General features: G+C 35.0%; 1 long non-coding RNA gene across 8 annotated transcripts; it reads right to left on the bottom strand.

Moving 5' to 3' along the window:
• Positions 1 to 7,551: 7,551 nt before the first annotated feature.
• Positions 7,552 to 10,272, bottom strand: LOC145116697 (uncharacterized). 8 transcript variants are annotated; one of them, XR_013712270.1, is made up of 6 exons: positions 10,105 to 10,272; positions 9,664 to 9,978; positions 9,270 to 9,410; positions 9,060 to 9,169; positions 7,918 to 8,499; positions 7,552 to 7,835 (listed from the first exon to the last, which is right to left on the bottom strand). It is a non-coding gene; the product is annotated as an uncharacterized LOC145116697 (long non-coding RNA). The 8 variants fall into 8 exon arrangements; XR_013712269.1 differs by having other exon boundaries at positions 9,275 to 9,410; XR_013712265.1 differs by having other exon boundaries at positions 9,060 to 9,410; positions 9,664 to 9,720; positions 9,880 to 9,978.
• Positions 10,273 to 25,849: the final 15,577 nt, after the last annotated feature.

The raw sequence follows: 25,849 nt of genomic DNA, 5'->3' as shown, positions 1-25,849 counted from the left end.
TAGACAGTGGAAGCTCTAGACACATGAATGGTTTCAAGTCCCTCTTAACAGACTTTGTAGAGAAGGATGGTCCAATGGTGGTCTTTGGTGACAATAGTGGAAGAGTTGTTACTGATGTTGGAACTTTTGAATGCAGGACGATCAAGATGAAGGACGTGTTTAATGTCGAGGGTCTAATAGACAATTTCATCTCCATCAGTCAACTTTGTGACGTTGGCTATAGAGTTCTTTTCAATTTCCATGAGGTCAAGGTGTTTGATTCTGAGAACGAAATTGTGCTTATTGCACTCACAGACAAAAACATTTATATGGTTTGATTTTGTTTGTTTAGACATTGCTACTTTATTTGTTACTTCTCTATTTTTAATTTTCTGAACATAAGCTGGTATTTTTATTTACTATAACTTTTTGCTTCAGAAATTTCTTTTAACTTTGATCTTACCAAAGAAGTACACATTATACATTATTCTATTAACTCTTGTCTATACATGTTCTTCTCTATCTATAATGACATTCTTTGATTTTGTTCCTTTTGAAAGGATCAGTGTGTCATTCCTTGAATTCATCACCATCCTTGTAGAGCTAGTTGATGTGGACTCTGCATCTTTTCTTCAACGCCAACCACCCTCTCCCGATGTTGATGCTCACGTTGATTGATTAGTTGTATCTTATTGATGAGACCAGATAGAGGATAATTGTGCCACTAAGTGTTCTTCTGGGCACATATCTCTTCCCTATTGAATCACCCATTTCTGTTGAAACTGGATGAGGTGAAGTTAGGTAATAGAGCACATCTATTTTCATCGATGCTCTCACAACAACACCAACTCCCCTATGAAAGCCAGAGGCGTCTTCAACAAGACAATTGTCCCACCTTCTCTTTATTCAAGGCTCACAACGAGTGGAACCTTCGCGTTTTATCTTGGTGTCTCTCATAACTTGAAGGTTTCAAAGATTGGATCTGCTTAACTCGTTGGTTACAAAGACTGATTCATGGTCTTCTCTTGTTCTTGGTGAACATAAAGCTTGGAATCAATCTGCAAAATCTCAACGATTAAAGGCATTCTCTCTTTTTGTTTACTATGAATTGTGTTTCTTGTTTGATATAATTTATATTTGCTTGCCTTCTTTTATAGCAGGCTTGAAGGGCAGATGTCTTGGAAAACAGAAGTGCATTTATGGCCATTCAGTTCAAAAGATTTGATGGATCAAGTCTTTATCATGCTTCTGAAAAAGCTGCAAAAATATCGCTTTTTGAATATTTCCTTGTTTGAATAACTCTTTTGTTTGTAAATTATGTTGTACCATTTTTAAAGGATCTGATGGTGGCAATTCTAAGCCAAGTATGTAAATTTTGACAAATCGTCGTCCCTAGAAGTATGTTCTTGTATGTGACTAACATAGTATTACACACACCTACCCATTCTTGCCCTTTTCTTCTAATAAAAGTGATTAATGAGTCAGTATATATGTAACAACACGCTGATGAGATCTTGCAATACTATGTTAGTGAATGGTAGTTTAAGCCCACACTATCAGGAGACATCCCAAACTTACTGAATAACAAGCTGCAATTCTTATAAACTGATTGCTTCTGCTGATGAGCATTTTCGCTGATGCCATGTCTCATTGATGTATCATTCTTATCTCAACGGTAAATTTTTGGATGAAAATTAAAAGATCTATCAGTATCTTGGGATACGAGATTTTTACGGCGCAAATCTCTTCAATCATGATTACATAAAAGGGAATAAACTTTTTGGTATAAATTGGGAATACTCCTTCCTAGGTCACTTTTACAAGCTATTCAAGCAATTGGGTATTTCCTCTCTTTTTCGAAAAAGGCTCTCTCAAAAAACATCTTCCTCAAGATTTCACCATGTTAAAGCCTCTATACTAGTTTGCCCCCAGCGTTAATATTGTCAAAGGTCTTCATGCCCCTGACTCTCCCATCGTAGCAGTTCGTAAACTCATGAATTGAAGATTTCGTCGACTATGTCAAGAGGTGTCCTCTTCGATATGCCTTCTTGACTTCCCATATCCATTCTACCCTAAACAAGTATGTGAGTTCTACTATTCATGCTCTGTTCATTCTGATGCTCAAACCATGACTGAAACCATTGGAGATGGTAAATATAGGGTTACTATTGATGTGGAATCTTTTTGAACTGCTATTCGTCTTCCTCGATCAGAAAATTATTCTGAAACTCCCTCGGAGGAAAGGTGCAAGTCTGTTCATGAATTATTAAGGTACAATTTTAAACTTAAGGTCACCACTCGTGATCGAAACAAATACACTCTTAGTCAGTGTACAACAAAAGACTGGATTTTGCTCAACTTTTTCTTGATCAGGTGATTTATTGTATCACTGGGAACAAAAAGCCAGTATATGTTCCCTATCCCTATTGGATTGGACTGATCTTATCTCGTGAGGAAGGATATGTTGAAAGTCATGGGATTATTATTCCAATTCCTGCCCTCTCCTCAAATATTATTAATGTTGCTCCACCTGAAGATGATTTTCTTATTACTGAAAAGATGCAAAAAATGGATTGAAAAACCTTACGTTGTTGAATCCTCTGACTCTGAAGAAGTGAATGATGAGAATAATGAAAGGGATGATGAAGAGGAAAACATTGAGATTGAATTAGATGAACATGTCACCAATGTAGAAGACTCTATTTAGGGAATGGACTCTCCTCCATGCATGAAAAAGCACATTCGATTCTCATCCACTTTTTCATACACTTTTTCATACACTCCATGTCTCATTGATGTATCATTCTTATCTCAACGGTAAATTTTTGGATGAAAATTAAAAGATCTATCAGTATCTTGGGATACGAGATTTTTACGGCGCAAATCTCTTCAATCATGATTACATAAAAGGGAATAAACTTTTTGGTATAAATTGGGAATACTCCTTCCTAGGTCACTTTTACAAGCTATTCAAGCAATTGGGTATTTCCTCTCTTTTTCGAAAAATGCTCTCTCAAAAAACATCTTCCTCAAGATTTCACCATGTTAAAGCCTCTATACTAGTTTGCCCCCAGCGTTAATATTGTCAAAGGTCTTCATGCCCCTGACTCTCCCATCGTAGCAGTTCGTAAACTCATGAATTGAAGATTTCGTCGACTATGTCAAGAGGTGTCCTCTTCGATATGCCTTCTTGACTTCCCATATCCATTCTACCCTAAACAAGTATGTGAGTTCTACTATTCATGCTCTGTTCATTCTGATGCTCAAACCATGACTGAAACCATTGGAGATGGTAAATATAGGGTTACTATTGATGTGGAATCTTTTTGAACTGCTATTCGTCTTCCTCGATCAGAAAATTATTCTGAAACTCCCTCGGAGGAAAGGTGCAAGTCTGTTCATGAATTATTAAGGTACAATTTTAAACTTAAGGTCACCACTCGTGATCGAAACAAATACACTCTTAGTCAGTGTACAACAAAAGACTGGATTTTGCTCAACTTTTTCTTGATCAGGTGATTTATTGTATCACTGGGAACAAAAAGCCAGTATATGTTCCCTATCCCTATTGGATTGGACTGATCTTATCTCGTGAGGAAGGATATGTTGAAAGTCATGGGATTATTATTCCAATTCCTGCCCTCTCCTCAAATATTATTAATGTTGCTCCACCTGAAGATGATTTTCTTATTACTGAAAAGATGCAAAAAATGGATTGAAAAACCTTACGTTGTTGAATCCTCTGACTCTGAAGAAGTGAATGATGAGAATAATGAAAGGGATGATGAAGAGGAAGACATTGAGATTGAAGTAGATGAACATGTCACCAATGTAGAAGACTCTATTTAGGGAATGGACTCTCCTCCATGCATGAAAAAGCACATTCGATTCTCATCCACTTTTTCATACACTCCATCTACAGGTGATGCTGCACAACGTGGATCAACTCCACCTTTAGTGGCTACTAATGAACCACTAATCTAAGACGAGGCCTCTCCAAGACCAGCATTTCCTTCTACTCAAGAATGTTTGTCTGATGCCAATACCTATTCAGATTGCTACTGTTTATCAGGGGGAATCCAACTCCAACTTTGAAACAACTGTACTTTCTCAACTTGCTCCGCTGGTGCAATTAATTCAGTCTTTGGGAAGAAGATGATCTAATGTTGAAAAAGATGTTGCTGAGATGAAGTGATTTATGTCATTGGGTGATGATGATACTGATGATATGGTTATTGATGACTCTCCTCAAAACTCTCCAAGTGATAATGCTCTTCCACCTCCACCTCCTTCATCAAATCCTCCTCCACATCCTCAACCATCTAATTCTCCTCCTCGAACTTCGTCACCACCTTCTGGTTCTCCTCCCTAATCTGATGCTGCCGAAAAGGAGGAGAGTAGTCAAGAGAGTCATGATCAGCAAAGCAAATGTTGGTAATTACACCAACTCCATCTCAGCCTGAGATGCCTGAAATTGGAAGAGTTGAAGCTGACCTCCAAAAGGAAACTGTTTTTGTTAAAATTATAGACATTGATGTAACAACTGATGATCAGCCCATTCCAGACACTGGTGATCAATCAGAAACCGATGACTATGAAGGGTTTCTTCATCTAGGATTCATGCCACCGGATGTTGTTCCTGTTGTTCCTGTGAACGTCCTCTACCTTGATTCATACTTTAAGGGGGAGATTCCTCAAGGAACTAACAGTGACATTGATGCTGATCAGCTCAATCCTCGAAAAAGGAAGGATTCATCCTCAGGGGCGAGCTCATGACGATGAAGCTGGAAGTTCTACTGCTGGTGATCCTTCAACACCTCCTCTTTCCAAGAAAAGCAAGCTCATTTTTCATTTGAATAAATTGGCTAAAATATGGAGTTTAACTGTTGATGAAGTAAGTGAGATCATAATAGAGAATAATGTTGTTATTCGGAAAAAGAAATAATCCAGAAAAAGGTAAATGTCTGTCTGCGAAATTTGCTCAAGCTCTTGCTTCCACTGAAGAAAGTGTTGATGTTCAAAGCACTAATGATCATGTCAAGAAAATTCAACTCTTCAAAAATAGTGTGGAGAAACAACATAGGGTTTCAGAGCTGAATGACCGGATTGACAGAAAGAAATTTGGAGACGTTCTCGTAGAGTAAAGCATGATCCCATTATCATTATAAGATGTACCAAACCAAGGAATGAGTCTCTGAAGCTTCACTTGGCCAGAAGACGAAATATGAATACACTGAGGTTGTATTTGCTTGTGAGCTAGTCAAATTTGGTATAACGAGTGGATGAAAATTCAAAAAATTATTGACAAATACAAGGGTATTCATGCTCAGGAGGTGAAATTTGCAATTCAGCAGCTACTCTACAAAGTCAAGAAGCTGAACCTTGTGTCGTCGGCTGGTCCATCTAGACCATCCTCCTCAAGAAGAACAGGCACTTCCAGACAGTCTAAGAATACCACGTTTCTTCCTCCTTATGGCACTAGGTACATTCACAACGAACTGCCAATAGGTGTTGAACCAGTCCAGTACATGTTCATTCGAGAAACGGAACATGGTGTCTTTTATCTTGACAATCAAAATCACATGTGTTTTCAATGCGCTGATGATCTTCTGGTTGCTCCCATTGAACACTTGTTTCATCTTCGTATGGAAGGACTTAGTCATTTTGAATTGGAAAGAGGATATCATGTGCTGATCTCTCTGGAGCTTAGTAGAAGATTGGATGAACTTCAAATTGATAAATTCAGATGAGTTAAGCCTAAGATCTTGAAAGAAATTGAAAAGTTCTACAATGGTTCTTCTGATGACTCTGAAGAAGAAGATTAGTTTTGAAATCATCATATAGGGGGAGATTGTAAGGTGTCACCTTATGATCTGATAAGTTAAACTCTTTACATACTATCTGTCAGCGTTATCATATACATCACCATCAGCGCCAACGTATAAAGTCTATCGACGTCAGCGTGAAGATAGTTTATTCTATGTAATCTTTTGTATATTAGGTAATGATACACATAAGTATAGAATAGATACCAGATCCAATATCTTGTTATAAAGATCAGTTCTTAGTATAAATAAGATACAATCCCTTCAATTAAAGGATATACTTGTATAGACTAGTATATATTCAACATTATGGTAAAAACCTAATGTATCTCTACGGCTTGGTGTCGTTGATCATCTTTGTGACCGTCCTTGTGACAAACTCGTTTTCTTGGTGAAAAAAAAGCTCTTTCTTGACAATCTGGAGAATATCTTGTGCTCTTTACTTTCTGTTTTTTATTTGTTTAGATTAGTTTGCTTTTGTTCTTTATACTTGAAGTGTATCTGATATTTACAAACCTTCACTAGACTAGACTACAATCTCTGTATTCAACATCCAATACCAACTCTGTTTAGGCAACATTATCCTAATTCAATGTATATATTTAACACAAAGTATTATCTGTAATAATACTTCTACTATTATTATCATGTAATATATATATATATATATATATATATATATATATATATATATATATATATATATATATATATATATAAAAGCACATATGGAACCATATCTGGTTCACATAATGTATGTCATCAAATATACATCTAATACATATTCTAGTCAATAAGCATATAATTCATAAATTTCAACGAATATTTAATACTTTTAATCATGGTTTTGAAAACCGGACAAGACCGGCCGGTTGAACCGGGAACCGGTGCGGAGACTGGTTTTTTAAGGCCCAAAAACCGCCATGTAACCAAACTGGAAAAAACCAGCGGTTTAATAAAAACCGGACTAAAACCGGTCTGGTCCAACCGGACAAAAAACCAACTTACTCAAAGAACTGATTATAAATTTTTAACTGCAAGTAGAGGTGCCCACGCTTTAATGCACGAGACACATTTTTGCATTGACTGACTCTTGAGTAGGGGTGTAAGTGAGCTGAGCTACTCGTGAGCTACTCGGGATCGACTCGTTAAAAGCTCGACTCGAGATCGAATTAAACGAGCCTGAGCCGAGCTCGAGCCTAAATACGAGGCTCGTTTATTAAACGAGCTCGAGCCGAGCTTCAATTCATGGGCTCGCGAGCCTAATCGAGCATATATATATATATATATATATATATATATATATATATATATATATATATATATATATATGCTCGATTAGGCTCACGAGCCCACTAAATTGTTCACGAGCCGAGCTCGAGCTTCATTTTAAGGCTCGAATCGAGCTCGAGCTTCCTCAAAATTAAACGAGCCGAGCTCGAGCTTGGTCGGGCTCGGCTCGGCTCGTTTACACCCCTACTTGAGGTGCCTTGTCCTTTTATACAGCTCTCAAACCCTCCTACTTTTTTTTTTGGCGATGTGGGATGAAATGAGTAAACAATCACTATTGAGTTTGCATACTCGTCTTCCAACCTTCAATACTAACTAATATTTGTATTATTGTTTTTTTTTTCACTTTTTTGGTTACCTTTCAGATAAAATTTTAAGAGTAGATATAAATTAGTAGAAACTAGGGAAGAATCCCCGCTTTGCGGGGTTGGATGCGCCAAAGAAAACGACATGAAAATGATCTATTAAAGCAGATTTGTCATTTTCGCTTTCATCAAACTAAAAGAAATATAAGCAGAATGTCACTGTAATTTAACACGTTATCCACCGACTTCTTCTGAAGAAAGTCTTTTTGGTATCACCTATATTACATGTAATTTATCAAACGTATGAGATTGAATTCCTGCTACCTTCTCAAGTTTCTTATTGAAATTTGAGTCTTTATCCTCTCCTTTCACACCGGTTTCTCTTTTTGTTCTTCATTTTTCTTATTTACTTGGTTATTCCTCATTAAAATACTTCCTGTAATCATATCGAAACACATCAAAAAAGAATTCAATCTCAGATCTGATTATATGCATCAATAAATATTCATTTTTCTTACATTATTGAGAGGTTGTTGTTGCTTCTCTCCAAGTATATTCAAATACTCAAATGAAAGTATCCATAGTTCCCCGAATCTATGAAACTCGATTCAATTTGTGAAATATAATCTAGTTATTTACCGAACATTTATCCAAGCAGACAAAGCATTAAAGTTCTCGGAAATGTCGCAAGTTTCCAAACCTACGCATTCACAGGAATGAAAACAAAGCCTCATTCAAGAGGAAATCAGATTACCTCATTCAGTCCAAAACACTCAACTCTTTATACCTGGTTGTTGCTTTACATTGCTATCTCCTGTAAAACACAAAACAAAAGGCATTTAAATTTTTTTTTTTCCTTACATAAGACTAGCATTTTTCTATAGGACATTGTAGATAGGACACCCTTATAATCCGTTTTAATGGCATCCTACTTTCCATAAATTAATGTAACTATTATCATTTAAATGGACATATGGACTGTTGACATTATTGTTTGAAGATACAGGAGCCTTGGATTAGTGAGCAGTGTCTGTCACCCCCTATCCCTAGAAAGCCATCTACCGTCTTCTTCACCACTACTATCGTCGAAGCTAAAACCACTGCATGTAAGATCAAATTTATCAATAACCGTTAACATCATATATCATATTTTAAGAACTGAACTGAGATATTAGATTCAAGCATTGAAACATAAAACAGTTATGGAATCAGAGATCAAAATCGAAAAAAAAAAAAAATCATACATGGAGCACGAATTGAATGTTGAAATTCAACTTATGTAGATACAATTGATATCAAACTAACAAACTTGAAATCAAAAGCTCAGTCACACAAATTTATTAAGCAAACCTTGAAATCAGAGAAAGAAAATGATACGGAGCAATTGAAAATGAACTTAACTGAGACTACCAGAGGTTAGATTGATAATAGATGGCAAAAAGAACAGATTTATTTATAATTAATATATATGAAAATGACAACAAACTTTTAAACATATGCACACTACATATTCTAGATTGATAATAGATGGCAAAAAGAACAGATTTATTTATAATTAATATATATGAAAATGACAACAAACTTTTAAACATATGCACACTACATATTCGATGCTGCTTCTGACCATTATACAGACAGGTATACTTTTTTAGTTACTTACCAGATTTTGAGATTATTAGATTATTGATAGATGTCGCAAAGTTTTATCATACATGTATAACTTTATTCGAGTTTTGACAAATGTAGAAGAGTATTATCAGCAGTGCGGCCCTGTTTAGTTGTAATTATATAGAATAGAATGATCCAATAAGTCATCTGAAATGTGTAAAAGGACGAATTTACCCTCAGATATGTAAAATTATGTAATTACCCTACATGGTATGCTTAAAGGATGTCGATGTCCAGTTGTAGATATTTCCATAAGATCTCGCAGAATATCATCACACCAACCATTACCAACACAACCTAAATCTTTGCAAATTTCTTGTTAATCTCCATAAAGACTGCAAATCTTAAGCAAAAGGTTTATTTTTAATGTCAGAATGTGAGAATATCGAAATCTTGACTCAAGTAACAAACAAATCAATAATGGTCGTTATAAAGTACAAACATGCTGAAGAATAAAACACAAGAAAACAAATCAGGTAAGATAGATTGAAGTCTGAATCCAACTTAGATGAAAAAAGAGTTCAAATACGTATAAAAGGGGAATGAAGAGTCAAAAATAAACTTTCAGCTAGGGCTTCAAATACGAAAAATTGTACCTTTTACAGATGGTGATGATGTAGCTGCCTATGGGAAGACGATTGAACATAACTGGTCTGAGAAATCATGAAGAAATATAAACAAATTGATTTGCTTCTTTATCTCAGTTAACTGTCAATAGCTTGCTTGTGAAGAACACATATTCAGAAAAAACGAAAAGAGAGAAATCACAAATAAAAAAATCACAAACAGTCAAAAACATAAGAAAGATCGACCTAAAATGATAGTCACGATAACAACTTCAGGCCGAATGACTTCCTGATGAGCCTTCACTAAGAGGAGCTGTACGATTGTTGTACGATAAGATCAAAGCCCTAAGACAAATTGGTAAGTCGATTGAATATAAAAACCTAGAAATCGTGCTTTAGATTCTTAAAATCGAACCAAAATAGAAATAGAGACAGTCAATCAAAACCCTAATCGTGGGAGAATTTGAAAACCTGAGATGGAGTTGTCGGCAGCTGATTTGTATGGGCTAAAAAAAATTGGATCAAATACCATTCACCATGTAACCCAGGAAGAAATTGAAAGCGGTGGAAGCAAACGTATGTGATTGGGCATAGGAGGCGGTGAGGAGATGAACGGTGAATGAAACGTGGAAAAATAAGAAGCTGGAGTTGTCATCATCTCTCAATTAAGTATTACTATATAAATTAAATTGAGAAACTACAAAAGATAAAGAAAATAAAAAAAATAAAAAAATTTCAGCCAATTATAACCAAGTCCTGTTCACCAAGGAGTTTAGAATTAATATGTATACTAGGTTACAGCCCGTGGAAACCACGGGTAAGAAACAAAAACATAATGATAATAAAAAATAGTTGTGAAAAATCAAAGATTTATAAAATTTTAATAAATTAATAAGATATAAGTTTTGTTTAGACATTTAATAAAATCATGATTATATGGAACATAATATAAATTTGAATACCTTGTAAAAAAACCAAACGTAAGAAAGTTTTCAAATAAACCAAATTCTCCATTAAATATTAAAAAATTACAAAGGAACAATAAATAAATTCCTATTGAGAAATAAAACCAACACATAAACTTGAACCACTAAAGTAATCCAAGAAATAATAGGTCAACGTAAAATGAAGTTTATAAGCAAAAGATAATATAGGCTAAAAGAAACACAAACATATGATATAACCATTTTTTTTACTCGAAGATAGCCAATAATAAACTTCACACTGTCCCAACCACATCCAAATATTATTCCCAATAATAGGATCTATACGATTTGCCGAACAATAAACAATCACTTATAATTATGGTTGTAATAAAAATGTTGTGAGAATGTTTTCGACAAAGTTGTAACAACAACATACTTATAATTGGTTGAAAATAAAAGTGAGATCCGGTGATTTGTGGCTCTTTTGGTGTAGTTTTGTACACAATCAACTATCGTTCCTTTCAATTTTTGGCTGAAAATACAAGTAAAGTATTAGTATAACATATGATTTAAGCTAAAATCTAAATTAGTAAAAATTACGAAACAAAGCTTTAAAGGAAATAAAAATAATCGATTCACTAAGAAACATCATATTTAATATTTTAATCTACAGTCATAAAGAGAGGGTTTCCCTTTTACTTCTTAGTTCATATAAACAATCATCTAAAGGAGGCATAAGAAATTGTTCAAAAAATAAGACTACATTCTCTAAACAAAGAAAAAGAAGAACAAAATTGGATTGTTTATAAAACTAAAAAGGCTCTACCATGATTTGATTTGATTAGGTTAACCTTGAATTAAACTATATCCAACATAAATTCAGTGAGTAAAACCAAGTCGTCAATATCAATAAGCAACCACAACGTGTCAACAATATTTATATAACAAAAAAATGTTTAAGAGTATCCTTAAGGAAATATACTAAACACCAAGTACCCATATAACATATACCAAACCTCAATAGATATGGAAAGTTGGTAAAAATAATGAAGTAACTTCCTCCATATAATAGAAAGCCAGAGGAAGCTAACAAAGATACATGTGGAAAAGGAGATTTGTGATTTAACTTCCAAGAAAAAATATTAAAATCGAAAGAGCATTCAAACATTTTATAAAGGATGCATAACCTCAAAATAACATCATCGAGACACATATAGGCCTCCACCACATATAAGCTTCCACAACAAACCTATCTAATAAGAAGTCATATAATATAAGTTAAGTGATTAACTTCCCATCATATATTTTCATTGCAAAATAACTTTAACGTAATTAGCATATATTCCGTCATGACAACAGGACATATTTTAACAATCAAAGTACCTCCTTTTTCACGTCAAGCTGTAAAAAATTCGCTACCACGTAGAAACTAATAAAAAAAACTCAACAACTAATTAAAATGGATATAAAACATTATCTATTAAAACACACAAACCTAGAACATTAGTCTTCTTAAACTATTTAAATTACCCAAAAATAGCATCAAAAGGTTCATTTATATTTCTATTTCTTTCATTAGCCTAACTTTAAAAAGGGTTATAATCATTATATCCCAGAAATAACATTCTACTTTCACTTATTTGTTTGTTATAGCATTTTACATTCACTTAAAATTGATAAATTCCAGTTGTACTTCTGGAAGTATTGCCCAAGAAAATTAAACCCACATCAACCCCATCTTGTTTTTGATTGGGTACTTCTATAAAAATATATCAATTGAATAGTTTGAGCCGGTATATGTATTAAATCTAGCATCATTTCCTATAGGTAAACAATTTTCATCTACTACTTTACCAACATCATTTTCTTGCCCTACTTTACCTTTACATACACTTATAAGAGTGAAGCAAATGTAGAGTGAAGAATTGGAGATAATCTTTATTCTAAAACTGATACATGTTTAAACCTTTAAAATAAAGAAAGACAACCTGATGCAAGGGAACAGGAATGGGTCTTCATTCATATGGCTCCTCTGGTGCTTGATGATACTACTTCTTCTCCTATTAAATCCGAATAAATTAAAATGTAGACCCCTCATATTAATGTATATAAATCAAAATCAAAATAAGAATGAATAATTTAAATTGAATTATTTTACATGGAACACAAAGTTTTTATGCCTCTTCAAACCTAACGATTCACAAATGGGAAAATGAATTTGCCATAAAAGGCAAAAAATTAAGTAGAAACTCAAAGAAAAAAATAGATCACTCCAATCCATCTCTTTAAGCATTGGAAATTAAGCTTTTACATAGCACATCAGAAACACCATCTATGAATCCTTGGATGGTTTTTACCTTGGTTCATCACCGACATTTCCTTTTCGTGCATATATAAGAGCATGGTGGCGACGCTTCAGTGAGAAATTTGATGTGAGACCTATTTAGCACCCAACTACTCTAAAAGTATCAAACCTGGAAGAAATCCACATGTAAGTATACTCATAAAGTTGTTGAAATTCTCTTTTCTTGACCAATCATTAGCAATTCTCTCCTTTAATTTCTATAGATTCATCGTTGATGAGTGTAAACTGAAATGAGAAAAATTATAGACATGGAGTGAAAAGAAGGAAGGGCACCTGCACATATGTCGCTCAAAATCTTTACCAATGAAATAACATGCAACACATTCATAAAAGAAACAGGGTTTTGTAAGTTTAATCAAATATCAATCTAGTGCCAAGAGATCCAGTTGTTGACAAAAAATTTCAAAGGAAGAACTTTCTACTTGGAAGTCATTATAAGTTTCTGATTATATGCGATTTTCTCAAGGAAGATGGAGGAATAGAATTCAAATTTTGAAAGCCCTAAAATTAAGATGTTGATTTTATGGACGAATTGTCTTTCCTGATTCAATGGGATTGTAATCAGATTTGAATATTTTTTACGGATCATGTTTATGATTTCATGCACGAGTTTAAAACATAAGGGCAAAATTGGTAATTCACTTTGTAAAAATAGGGGCTTAAGAGATGCCATGTGGCACAAAAGGAGTGTTTTATTAGATAGGAAGATATAATAAGATATTGTTATTTCATTTTAAGATTTCAAAATCCTTATATATATATATATATATATATATATATATATATATATATATATATATATATATATCCGGTTTAACCGGTTTTTTAGACCGGTTGAATTGGTCGAACCAGTTGAACCATCGAACCAGTAAGACGGCCGGTTCGATGTCCGGTCCGGTTTTCAAAACATTGCTTTTAATAAATACTTATATTAAAATCATGTTCATGAAAATAACTATACACTCAACAGATTGAGGTGAAATATCATCGGGAAAGCTAGCTCCTTGGCTGATACTTCAGCTTATCCCTAAATACGAATATTCATATTCTTCCATATTCATTAGTATTTATATAGGTTTTATAACTTTCGTCTAGATTCCTTAGCGATCCCAATGAATAGATCGAGATTTATCAAATAAGGAACAACTAGATAAGATCATATCAGAGGTAGGATCCGTTTGGTATACAGAGTATACAATTTGGAAATTCCAGTTTAAACACCTTATTAGATCCAGCCTAGACATCACTCCCGTAAATAGATCAATCAATATTTTGAACGGTATCACTGATAAATCTTAACTGCAAATTCATAATAACGACTATGAATATAAATATAAGTTACACTTAAAGCATAATAAGTTCAACTTAACTTATAGAGTTTTTAGACGAAAAATTGGAAAGTCGCGGGTAGAATCTCGACCTGAAAGCTCCTTTTCTTCAGTCTCCTAGATACCTTAGAGCCTCGCTAAAGCGGTCAGAAGCTCAGAAAAACTCGGACTCAAGAAGGGAAATGGCTTCAAGAGAAAGATAGTTGGATTCATGAGTAAATAAGGCAATTTCGACTGATATATATATATATATATATATATATATATATATATATATATATATATATATATATATGTGTGTGTGTGTGTGTGTGTGTGTGTGTGTGTGTGTGTGTGTGTGTGCGTGTGTAATAACTTTCGCATACGAGCTCCGTTTTCTACATTCTTTATTTCCATATGTAGGTATTTCCGAGTACTACAACTTCCCTTTAGATCTCAACACCTAATTCTCACTCTATTTTAAATTCAAATTTTGTATAGAGGTTACACTGTTAAAACCCATGCAAAAATTATAACTCCTTCATACGAACTTCATTCTCGATCGTCTTTAACGAATTTGTATTTACGAGATCTTCAACTCTCGTTTACATTGTTTTGGCTAATAATCATCCAGTTTTAACTCGATTTTTGTGTCGCACATTGTTGTACTATGTCGCACTGAAACTTCGAAAAATATTAACTTGGTCAAACGAAGTCAGATTTAGGCATTCTTTATACCCACATGATCGTTACTACGACTACTACAACTTTCATCAAGATTATTTATCCTTAATAATCTTTAATTTTTAAATCTTTATTTATCGTAATTCGTTAAATTTACGATACAGTTTTATACAAATATTATAAGCCGATAATATTTGCCCATAAAACATGTACGCAATATAACCATCAATTAAATTGTCTAGCCCTAACTTATGGGTGTTACAATTCTCTCACACTTAGAATGATTACGTCCTCGAATCATACAACAACAAAACAGGTCTGGATAATGATCCCTTAAATCTGCTTCCGATCCCCAAGTAATGATTGTTTATATACGTTGCACCCACAGTACTAAATCATCTCATCTTATTGTCTAATACTCATCATAATATTCTAGGTTCCTTTATGACAACATATCAGCCCGTCGGCCTAGTTTCATCATCGAAACATCAATTATGTTGTTTAAAATTTTACTATAAATAAATAGCTTCTTTTCACTGAATTTCCTCACATGAACAATTCGTTATTGATGGAAAACGTAGGTTACAATACAATGCTCTATGTGGAAAAAAATTAACAAATAATCGTATTACGACACATGCAACCCAAAGGATCTATGTCTTTCACATAGAGACAACATATTATGAACTATCAAACTATAAAACCCTAATGAAATCAAAATTTATAAGGAAGCTGTTCACATACCTCTTGATTTGTTGTTGCAAACCAATCTAAAACCTTCTTCAAAGCTTTTGGAAGTGAGTACCACAAGTGTCGTGCCTCTAATGGTTCACACCCAACCCTAGTAACTAGGAGACTTAAAGAGAGAGGAGAAGGGTGAGCAAAAACTTCGGCTATCTCTAGAGAAGAATGGGTCACCGAAATCTGAAGCTATAAGACCCTTTATATAGCTGAAGGAAACTTGTGGACAAAGCTAGGGTTTTTGGGATAAGTCCTAGATTAATTAATATAATAATCAAGCTGTCTTATCTTCCTATTCAAACCCCTTGGACGAAAATTCTAGATGATCCCTAGCCAATTTTCATCCACCCCATCCCATGGGGATTCTAGAGTCTTCCTGCTTCAACTTTCAATAAATAACCAAACATTCCCTACACTTTTAATTAATTCAATTAATCCTGAAATTAATTCTAAATAATTGATGATTAATTCTTAATTAAATATTACTATTTATAATTAATATATTATTTCCATAATATATTAACAAATTCATTTATTGCTATTTATTAATCATATAATAAACCAATAAATCAGTCTCTCTGTCTAAAAGTCATCCTATTCAATTACTAGGTTTGAGGGCAACCCAAAAGGTATTTGCTAATAATTCAAGTATATACTAATTTCAGTTATTGGCTTCGACCCCTAATCCAACAGTTTCCCACTTGGATAAGTCTACAACTACAATTACAGTATAACTTCTAAATTAGACAGCAAAGAGTGCTTTTATAGCAACTGCCGAACTCTAAACTAAACATACATTGGTCCTAAGATAAGTGATCCAATATTCCTTCGTTCTACAAGATATTATACAAACATGAGACATGGATTATAATCAATCTCATTGTCCATGTTTTGTTTCCTGATTTCCTGATTTGTGATGAAGACATAAGCCATCAAATTGAAAACATAAATTGAGTCCTGGCTGGGCCAACACTATAAGTGAACACCAAGTCACTGAGGGGCCCAAAGATATCGATTTTAACGTTAGGGCCAAAGGAACAAATAAACTTTGACTTATATGCTTGTATCTTTTACTCACTAAATCATACATGATACTGCGTTTTATAACATCATGTTACTGTCGCGTTTTTGCGACACAAATGTATAATTGACTTGTAAATTACAAATCGTATATCTTCGTTTCAAGAACACAAGATATTATCGTCTCAAAATTACTCGTTATATAATCCATAAAGTAATTCTCTAAGCATGGGTTTATCCAGTACTTAAATCTTCATTTCTAAGTACTCATGAAAATTGTAGCAATAAAATTGTTATGTCTAACTCCCTTAGACAATCTACAATCTATTTCATGAAAGTCTTAATTCACTAACTACTTCCCAAAGTATGAGAGACTATGGAATTTGAATAATTAAATTATTCAGGAAGTAAAACATGCAAAACGAATCACAAGAATAAATAATTGATAAGGCAGTAAGCAGACTCATAAATAATCTCTATTATTTAATCACCAAAATCAATTACATTTATTTTGTTACAAGTTTCAAACTAATCATCTAACTACTAAAACTAATATCATCTCTTAATCTAATGCTTCTAGCATGTTGATTGTGCTTAACCCTATTCTGACCCTTCGTTAAAGGATCTGCATGATTCTCTTCTGGTGATACTCTCTTCACAATGAGGTGACCTTCTTCTACTCTATGTCTGTATAATGGTACTTTCTGTCGATATGTGTTGATTTGCCATGGTCCCTCGGTTCTTTTATCAAAGCAACCGCACCTTCATTATCGCATAAATGTTCCATTGGTTCATGAATGGTTGGAACTACTCCAAGATCTCCGATGAAGTTCCTCAACCAAGTTGCTTCCTTTGATGCTTCATTGGTCGCTATGTACTCTGATTCATAAGTAGAATCAACCAATGTATCTTGCTTGGAACTTTTCCAAGTAACTGCTCCTCCATTTAATAGAAATACCCAGCCCGACTGAGACCGAAAGTTGTCTCTATCTGTCTAAAGGTTGGCGTCACTATAACCTGTCACTCTCAATATATCAATGCCTCCAAAGACTAGAATCATATCCTTTTTCCTTCACAGATACTTGAGAATGTTCTTCACTGCTGTCCAATGAGCTCTGTTAGGATTTCCGTGATAGCGACTGGCCATTCTTAAAGCAAAGGACACATCAGAGCGAGTATATGTCATAGCGTACATGATCGATCCTACAACCGAAACATAAGGAACTCGACTCATATCAGCTATTTCCTCATCTGTACTTGGGATTTGAGTCTTACTCAATAAGGTATTGCTTTGAATAGGTAGCCCTCCTTTCTTGGAGTTTTCCATACTAAACCGCTTTAGTACCTTATCCAAGTATGTAGTTTGACTAAGTCCAACCAGTCTTTTCTTTCTATCTCTCAAAATTCTTATCCCGAGAATATAAGCAGCCTCCCCTAGATCCTTCATAGCAGAACACTTTCCAAGCCAAGATTTTACTTCTTGCATGGTTGGAATTTCGTTTCCTATAAGTAGTATGTCATCAACATATAGTACTAGAAAAGTTACTATACTCCCACTAGCTTTGACATACACACATGACTCATCCTCACTTCTAGAAAACCCAAACTCTTTGACTTTTTCATGAAAGAAAAGATTTCAGCTGTGAGATGTTTGTTTTAATCCATAGATGGATTTTTCAAGCTTACACACTCTATTGGGAAAATTTGAATCAACAAAAACCTCTGGTTCACTCATGTAAACATCCTCAGCCAACATCCCATTAAGGAATGTGGTTTTGACATCCATCTGCCAAATTTCATAGTCGTGAAAGGCAGCTATGGTGAGCATTATCCTAATAGATTTTATCTTAGCCACTGGTGAGAAGGTCCCATCATAGTCAATCCCTGGGTTTTGACTAAAGCCCTTCGCAACCAGTAGTGTATTGGATGTGTGCACATTCCCATCCATGTTGGTATTCTTCTTGAAGATCCATTTGCAACCAACTGTCTTTTGACCAGGTTCTTGATCAACCAAATTCAAAACTTGGTTGTCATACATGGAGTTGATCTCGCTATTCATTGCCTCTTTCCATTTGGCAACCTTTGGGTTTGCCATTACTTCCTTGTAGTTAGCTGGTTCTTCCAAATTCACCAGTGTACGATCATTGATAAACATATCACCTTCTGCAGTTATATGGAAACCATAAAACTGAGGTAGCATGCTACCGGGAACGACGAAGAGGTAACGAAGTGTCAACTGGATCAAATGGAATTTCTTCCTCTGGTTGAGTGCTAGTGTCTTCCAAGGTCCCTTCATTGGTTGACTCTTGAATTTATTCAAGGTCAATTGTGCTCCCTTTGTCCTCTTTGCATATGAGCTCTCTCTCGCGAAAGAATCCTCCTCATGCTACAAAGACCACGTTTTCACTGGGTCTGTAGAACAAATATCTAAAGGACTTTTGTGGGCAGCCAACTAAAATGCACCTCTCACTTCTGGATTCTAGCTTGTTACGAGTCTCTCGTCTAACGAAAGCTTCACAACCCCAGACTTTGATATGTGCTAACGAGGGAACTTTCCCTGTCCACATCTCGTGAGGTGTTTCAACAACCTTTTTAGTAGGGACAAGATTGAGGATATGGACGACTGTCTCTAAGGCATACCCCCAGAAGGAAATAGGAAGAGTGGCTTGACTCATCATGGAATGAACCATGTCCAACAAGGTTCGATTGCTCCTCTCATCCACACCATTAAGTTGTAGTGTCCTAGGATGAGTCAATTGTGAAACTATTCCACATTCCTTGAGGTAGTCATGGAACTCGATACTAAGATGTTCTCATCCTCTATTAGATTAGAGCATTTTTATCTTCCTGCCTAATTGATTCTTGAGTTCATGTTTAATCTCTTTGAACTTTCCAAAGGTTTTTGATTTATGTTTCATTAAGTAAATATAACCATATATACTATAATCATCAGTAAAAGTTACATAAAACCGATTATCATCTCTTGTGGTGGATCTGAAGGGTCCACACACATCTGTATGTATGAGGTCCAACAAACCCTCACCTATTTCACTAGCTCCAGTGAAAGGTGATTTTGTCATCTTGCCTAGAAGACAAGATTCACATTCATCATTTGGCCTTAGGTCAACTGGTTCCAACACTCCATCCTTTTGTATTTGGGCAATGCACTTCTTGTTAATGTACCCAAGATGACAATGTCACAAGCATGCCTTGTCTAAATCATTAGACGAATCAATGTGAAATATATTTCCTAAGCTATCAACACAAGTCACAGTTTCATACACACCATTACAAGGTAAGGCTTCAAATATAAAAACACCATTTTTATAAACTAGAATTGAACCATTCAAATCATTAAAAGAGTAGATAAAACCTTGTCTAAACAATGTATGAAATGAAATAATGTTTCGTGTCATTTATGACGAATAGCAACAATCTATCAAATCTAAACTAACTTCACTACTAAGCATAAGATGATAAGTCCTAATCTTGGTAACAGGAGAAGATCGCCTATTACCCATGATTAAATTCATCCTCCCTTGCTCTACATCTTCACTTTCTTTTAGCCCTTGCATTTCAAAACAAATGTGAAAACCACATCCTGTATCAAGGACCCAAGAATGAGTAGATTGTGAGTTATTAGTTTGAATAATGTATATACCTACTGACGATGGCTTCACCTTGCCATTCTTTATTTGTTGCAAATATTTGGGGCAACTCCTCTTCCAATGGTCCTTGCCATTGCAATAGTAACAAGTGGGCTCTGTGGGGTCACTAACAGTTGGAATGTATGAGTTGGGATTCGCCTTTGGGCCATTGCTAGATGACCCATCATGGGCCTTATTCTTCCAGTTAGCTATACGAGTAGTATTCCTTTTCTTCCCTTTTCATTATCCAATGGTGATAATGGTAGCATTAGTAGAAGGGGCCAAATTCTTTCCCTTCATTCCCGACTCAGCAGTCTGAAGCAAGTTGTGGAGTTAGGCCAATGTGGTTTTTGTGTTGTTCAGATGATAAGCTAATATGAACTGATCATAACATCTTGGAAAGCAGTTTAAGACCATGTCAATGGCCAACTCCTCGTCAAAGTGCACATTGAGCCTAACAAGGCATTCCACGTATCTTTGCATTCTCTGCACGTGGTTGCAGACAATCTCTCCCTCTTTCATTTTGCAAGCCATGAAGGACTTGACTACTTCATATTTCTCTTGACGATCTCTCGTGTGGTACTTTTCCACAAGGTCATTGTTCATCTCAAATGGCCAGCAGTCGTCATAGAACCTCTGCAATTCAAGAGTCATTGTAGTGACCATGATGCATACAACTTTTGTTGCATCATCGTATTGTTTCGTGTAGGAGGTTAGTTGTTCAGGAGTAGCAGTGGCTTCGTCGATTTCAACGAGATTTTCATCAATGACATATTATTTGCCCTCGAATCGAAGAGCCATATTGATATTGTGCATCCAATCATTGTAGTTGGTGCCATCAAAGGTCACCTTGGACACGATAGAGAGTAGGGAGAAAATCGAGTGGTGGGTAGATGACGATGGAGCAGAAGCATCACCAGGAGTAGAAATCTATAAAGAAAAGAAGGTAGTTTTAGTTAGATGACAATAATCGTTAATATTTTAACCCACAACAAACAATTAAGGGTAGGATCAAAAATAACAGTTCACAACTAAGAAGAGGGACGCCATAATCTTATTGCGAATTTATGAAGGTAGATAAAAGCAATTTACCAATTTCGCACTATGAAATTCCTAGATCTTTTTGAGATTCATTGAATATGTAACACCCATAAAAATCATGCCAAATTTAAACTTTTTAAAACATTCAAAACCAATAATTATTACAAAATTTTGTTTTCAAAATAGTTTAGTGTCAGAGTATCCCATAATCAACTCATGGAAACATAAGGAGGTGTATGATCACGCCTTCGCCTTCCCACGATCATCAGAAGTACCTGAAACAAAATCAACAACTGTAAGCTCGAAGCTTAGTGAGTTCCCCCAATATACCAACGCCATACAACATAATCATATCATATAAACAACAACATGCATAATGAGCCATCAGCCTGACTGGACCGCCTCGCAGGCCATCAGTCTATCTGGACAGTTCTTCGAGCCTTCAGTACGTCTGGACCGCATCTTAGTATTTTAGACTATCCGGACCGCTCGTCGGGACTTTAACCTGACTAATATGCCCTCCCGGGTCTGCAGTCTATCCGGTCCGCCCAGGGTATGTTGGCATTCAGCACAAAGTTGGTCCGCCTCAACCCAACCCCAATCAAACAATCATGTGCACATAAATATCATACACTATCATGTATATACCAGTCAAACCGATCTAACAGATCACTAATCATAGAAACATCCTATAACCAGGATACCGACCTAACCGGTCACTAACATAACATTATCCTATATAGCAGGATACCGACCTAACCAGTCACTAACATAGCATTATCCTATATACGAGGATACCGACCTGACCAGGTCACTAAGCATATCACCATCTTAACTACCAGGATGCAAATCAATAAGCATATCATGCAATAAACCCGGATACAAATCCGAAAAGGGTTGGCATTGGTGCCTTCGACCCTGTTAGTATAGTGAGCACAACTCACCTTACAAGTAGCTCGGGATGATAAAGTCAACTCCTCCAAATACAGCTCCAACTCAAACACCTACATCTACCAATGATCCATTTCCATAAATTCCCAAATTACTAAAATACCCCCAAAAGTCAAACTGGTCAACCCTTGGTCAAAGTTAAAGTCAACGGTCAAGGTCAACAGTCCATGTTGACCCAACTCGTCGAGTGTAGCCCACTGACTCGTCAAGTTCTTCCAGAACTCGAGAAATCGTGAAAACCCTAGCTGACTCGCCCAGTTTCCAGGCAACTCGTCGAGTCCATGCGATGTCCAAATGTCGGGAAAAACCCTAACTAACTCGTCGAGTCTTCTTACTGACTCGCCAAGTTCATGCAAAACCAATACATGCAATCTTCATCCGACTCATCGAGTTGGCCATGCAACTCGTCGAGTCCCTTAAGTCCATTTCTCATCCAGACGTTTTTAAGCTACCCCAAAGCTACAGGTTGCAGATCTAACCTCCTAGGGCATGGTTTCCACGTAAAGTTGCAAACTTTACGTACATGCAAGGTCCTAGTTGCCCAAACTAAGCTAAGGGAGAGGTTTAAGCCAAGGAGAAGGGCCAAAGCTTGCTAAATTCGATGACTTTATGACTAATAGGACTTAGAGGAGTCCAGATCTGAAGTTACAACTTCAGATCATACCCAATACCTGAAATGATCCACAAATATGGTAAAAATGGCCCTAAACCTATGCATGAAGATATCTAGCTAGAGAGAAGTCAAGGTAACGAATTTTTACGTTCAAGATGATGCCAAAATGAAGTAGAGTCAGATCCACAAGATTCTCTTTTCTCCAAGCTCCTTAGACTTCAAGCCTTCTTCACAAAATGCACCTTCCAAGCTTCTTAACACACAAAAATGGAGAGTAGGCGAGATTAGGGTTTTCTGATCTCAAGAGGGACGGTAAGGGAGGCGAATGACCCTTTAAATAGGGTGCAAAACCGTCAAAATTAGGGTTTCTTTTTCCAGCTCCTACTCGTTGAGTTGGGGTCCTCCAACTCGTCGAGTAGACCCCATAAATCACGCCGTCTGATCCGCTTCTACATGACGAGTTGGGGGCATCCAACTTGTCAAGTAGGTCTAAGAATATGACTATAAGCTTTAAATTTTTATACCTGGGAGTCGGGGTGTTACAGAATCTATCAATGACATGTTTAATCTTAGATTATGCTATACTATTTGTGACTGGGATATCGGGGATCACAAACAAAATTTGAATAACCACAAAATATGCTTGGCACACTCGATGTTATTTATCATCTCATTTTAATGTTCCGGTTAACCACTCGCGCTCCATTAATCAATAATAATTTTCGAGATGCCCATTATTGCTCTTTATAGTTACTATTAATGTGCCAGTTAACCACACACGCTCCACTAACTACTATAAAGCATAATGTGCTATTTTATGGATTAACATACTTTTCATATTTTTCCTAAAGTAACTAGGAATGAGATTTTTATTTAAAAAGGTTTAGTTACTTTTTATAGCATTATACTTATTAATGAGGTTATTGTCCTATCAGATCCTTTGTGCTAACGACCCTCCACCAAACAAGGAAGTGGTGGGTGAGAGTGGACACCCTTTCAACTACCATTTGATAGGCAGTTTCCTTATACCGCTTATAGTTCCGCTTTATGAATGAGGCATACTAGTGATCCGACTGACTTATTCTTATATATATATATATATATATATATATATATATATATATATATATATATATATATATATATATATATATATAAATTAATCATATTTATAATATAAGGTTTATTTTAAACATTTTAAAACACTAGGGATTTGACATTAATTATTAGAATTAATCAATATCTAAATTAATCATTTATACATTTAAAAAATTAATTATATTAATCAATTAAATAATTAATCAAGTCAAAGATTTAGCTCCTAATTTGTAGGCTTTTATTTAATTATCAAATATGCAACAAATTTGGATTTGGTAGATATTAAAACAGATAATTGCCAAATAAAATGCATGTAAAACAGATTAGGTAGATAAATTCAAAATTAAAACATATGAAATTTTGTATTTTAAAATAATTAATCAAGTCAAAGATCAATCGAATCACCCACATAAGGTGAGTTCATATCCCCATATTTTTCCAAGCTTTTTAATGTATTAAAAAGGGGGGGGGGGGGAATACAAATACAATTAAAACATAAGAAATTTTGTGTTTTAAAATATAATATACTTATTATGTTTTTCTTACCATTAGTATGTATCAAACCATGAAATTTGTTAAAAAAAAACATGGAAATAAACTTATAAACTATAATAGGTATAGTTTATGGAACATGTGAACTATTTTACAAAGTCCAGGTTAAAACATGGAAATAAACTTATAAACTATAATAAGTATAGTTTATGGAACAAAGGGGTATATTTACAAAATTACCTGTTATTTATAAAAAGGTTTTCGCATTATTACTTGTAAAGTCATTAATCTAGTTTGTGAGACATGTCTTCGTGTACTTACATAAGTACCAGTGGAAGTCTACCTTTATGAACCCGAGTCTCCTAGAGGGAGAGCGTGAGTTTGTGTATAGATCTATATGGGACCAAAAATCCCTCAGCTGTACTGTTAGCTAAAGTTGGACCGGCAGGTCTGCGGGTGACAAACATCATAAACGATATTGGCGTCCGATTCACGTCATATCAATTAGTATGGTCATAAGAACTCATAAGGAGAAAATAATGACATATTTATGTAGTCATAAAAAATCTCAAGAGATACTAACTATGTGATTACTCAGCATATACAATAGGGTTAGATAAAATTGAAGTCCGGTAGACAGTGGAATGTGTGACTTTCGCCTTACTTCCTGTTCCTTGTTTGGTTGTGGGTTTAGGGCAGATTCATCCATGCAACTGTCTGTTCGATCTCGGTTATATACAACTCGTATGTATTAAGTGATCATAGGAGGGTAGTATCGTCGCATCGGGTTTTTAGGGCAAACAAGTCTTCAGCCAGTTTAACTTATCAACAAAACAAGATATCATTAAAGTAAGTATATTAGTTATATTTGTGCTTTTCGGTCTTGGAACAATTAAGACTACAAATCGGTTTTATAGAAAATATAGGATTTTCTATGGTAAACATCGTTATTTTAAGGGTAAACAGTTTTCGATAGAACTTTCTGAAAACAATAACAATTATTACTGAAAACAATGTTTTACAATAGAGTAAGTGGAACTAGGAACTTATTTACAAAAGGTTTTGATACTTATTATCAAACTAGTATAACATAAAGGAACTTTAATGGTTAATTCTGTAATTCCTTAGTTTATACATCAGAATTATATATAAATAATATCTGATAGGCGGTGGAATGTGTGACTTCCGCCTTACTTCCTGTTCCTTGTTTGGTTGTGGGCTTAGGGCATATACACACATTCAACTGTCCGTTCGATATTAGGTTAAATATAGCTAGTATAAACTAAGTGATTGTAGAAGGAACTATTGTGGTTACCATTTTAACAAGAAAA

Source organism: Lactuca virosa, chromosome 5 (genome assembly GCF_052849685.1).
Source record: "Lactuca virosa cultivar CGN04683 chromosome 5, Lactuca_virosa_CGN04683_v6, whole genome shotgun sequence".
NCBI classification, from domain to species: domain Eukaryota; kingdom Viridiplantae; phylum Streptophyta; class Magnoliopsida; order Asterales; family Asteraceae; genus Lactuca; species Lactuca virosa.
The sequence above is the reverse complement of the archived record's forward strand: the minus strand, read 5'-3'. Positions and strand labels throughout refer to the sequence as shown.